Raw genomic sequence first — 2958 nt, 5'->3', positions numbered from 1 at the left:
GAGAAATAAATCTTTTTGTAAATACTTAACAAAATGCAGATTTTTTTTTTAGGTTTCAGTAGTGACAATAGTTTTTTTTTAACAATTTCTTTATTTGAAACGGCTCATACCTTTGAGTTTTAAGGAGCCAAACTCGTGTTTTGCTTATACAATTGATAACTTAAGTCTAGCACTTTTTTGTGTAGGATCAAAGAAGATAGAAAGGGAGATGTGAAAAATAAAAAGAATTATAGACGGAGATCGATAGTTTTTAGAAAGAGGTAAATTTCGAACATGTAGTCCAAGTCTATCACAGCCAGCACATCTCTCACTGGAACATAGGGTGGTTTTCCTCGGGCCCTAAGGGAGTCTATAAAATTCGTTCTGGCGACAAGATGGACCTCGCACGACCAAACAATATGCTCGATGTCATGGTAACCTTGGCCACAACCACATAGATTGCTGCCAGCAATATCAAAACGATAGAGTACCGCGTCTAAGGAACAATGATTGGACATGAGACGGGAAAATATACGAATAAAATCCCGACTCAAGTTCAATCTATTGAACCATGGTTTAAGGCTAACCTTTGGGATAATCGAGTGGAACCACCGACCATCCTCATCCTCGTCCCATTTGCGTTGCCAGTTGACAAGAGAGTTTCTTCGAGCCAAATAGTAAAATTCGCTGAAGACGATTTCACGTTGATACGTGTCGCCTTCCATCGCTCCCACCTTTGCCAGAGAGTCTGCCTTCTCATTGCCCACTATCGAGCAATGAGAGGGAACCCAAACAAAGGTGATGGTAAAGCGACGTTTTGATAAAGCACTCAAATTATTTCGTATCTTCTCGAGGAAGTACGGCGAGTGCTTTCCCGGTTTTATCGAATGGATTGCTTCAACAGAGCTCAGACTATCCGTAACAATATAGTAGTGTCCACTTGGCCGTGATGCGATACTGTCCAGAGCCCAGTGAATAGCTGCTAACTCCGCTACATATACAGAGCATGGTGGCTGAAGACTGTGTGAGGCGCTAGATATTTCGTTGAACACTCCAAATCCTGTTGTTTCCTCTATAAGAGATCCATCGGTAAAGTACATTTTATCAGCATCGACGTGTCTATATTTAGCTTCGAAAATTCTTGGAATCAGAAGAGGACGATGCGAGACCGGGATTCCACGAATTTCCTGCTGCATAGACAAATCAAACTGGACAGAAGAATGATCGTAGTCTGGGCTACAAACACGAGTTGGAGAATACGAAGAAGGGTTTACCTGCATTGACATGAGGACATGGTATATAGACATAAATCTAGTATGAAGATTTTGCTCAAGTAACCTTTCAAAATTCACAATCACCAATGGGTTCATGACCTCACACCTGATGAGGAACCGGAGTGATAGTAAATTGAATCGATCTTTAAGAGGAAGTATTCCTGCCAAAACTTCGAGACTCATGTTATGCGTTGAGGGCATACAGCCCAGAGCGATACGGAGGCAGCGGTATTGGATACGCTCGAGTTTGATGAGGTGAGATTTGGCAGCTGACTGGAAGCAGAAGCTACCATATTCCATCACTGAGAGGATGGTTGTTCGATACAGTTTTAAAAGATCTTCTGGATGGGCTCCCCACCAGGTGCCAGTGATTGATCGAAGAAAATTGATTCTTTGTTGGCATTTTCCTTTCAGATACTCAATATGGGCTCTCCAAGTACATTTGGAATCAAACCAAACCCCAAGATACTTAAAACACCTCGATTGAGTGATCGTTCTGCCTAGGAGTTGAAGCTTAGGTTGAGCAGGTCTATGTTTCTTAGTGAAAACAACCATCTCCGTTTTCTGGGGGGAAAACTCAATCCCAAGCCCCAAAGCCCAGGAAGACAATCTGTCTAAAGTATCTTGTAAAGGTCTGTGCAGATGAGACTCGGAGGATCCTGTTACAGACACCACGCCGTCATCTGCAAGTTGTCTTAGAGTGCAGCCTTCAGAGAGACAACTGTCGATGTCACTTACGTAAAAGTTGTACAAAAGTGGACTCAAACATGAACCCTGCGGAAGGCCCATGTAAGAGATTCTTCTAACTGCAATATCTCCGTGAGCAAAGTTCAGATGTTTCTCACAAAGCAAGCTGTATAAGATGTTGTTCAATAGTGGAGGTAGACCCCGGGAGTGCAACTTTTCTGACAACACCTCTATTGAGACGGCATCAAAAGCTCCCTTTATGTCTAGAAACACTGAAGCCATTTGCTCACGTTTAGCGTACGCCATTTGTATCTCTGAAGACAGCAGAGCAAGACAATCGTTTGTCCCTTTGCCCCTTCGAAACCCAAATTGAGTATCTGAAAGGAGACCATTTGTTTCCACCCATTTGTCCAAACGAAACAAGATCATTTTCTCCATCAATTTGCGTATACAAGACAACATCGCTATTGGACGGTACGAATTAGGATCAGACGCTGGTTTTCCGGGCTTCTGGATAGCAATGACTCTCACTTGTCTCCACTCTTGAGGAACAATGTTGTGCTCCAAGAATTGATTAAATAAATTTAACAAGCGAAATTTTGCGGCATCCGGAAGGTTTTTCAACAAGTTAAACTTGATTTTATCAATTCCCGGAGCTGAATTGTTGCAAGAGAGGAGGGCAATTGAGAATTCGACCATCGAAAATCTGGAATCCAGATCGCACCTGTCTGTAGACACATTCCGAACAATTTTTTTGTTCGGTGTGGAATCGGGACAGACTTTCCGTGCAAAGTTGAATATCCATCTATGTGAATGTTCCTCACTTTCATTTGTTGAAGATCGATTACGCATGTTTCGTGCTACTCTCCACAAGGTATACTCAAGGACGTTTCCCGTGATAAACCCTCCACGAATATACGCCAATGTGCTAGTTTTTTCCCTTTAATCAATTTTTTGAATTGATTTTCAAGGCACAGATACGCTTGAAAATGATCGAGGGTTCCATGTTTTCTAAAAT

Source organism: Uranotaenia lowii, chromosome 2 (genome assembly GCF_029784155.1).
Source record: "Uranotaenia lowii strain MFRU-FL chromosome 2, ASM2978415v1, whole genome shotgun sequence".
In the NCBI taxonomy this organism is placed as follows: Eukaryota; Metazoa; Arthropoda; class Insecta; order Diptera; family Culicidae; genus Uranotaenia; species Uranotaenia lowii.
Note: the sequence above shows the minus strand (reverse complement) of the source record.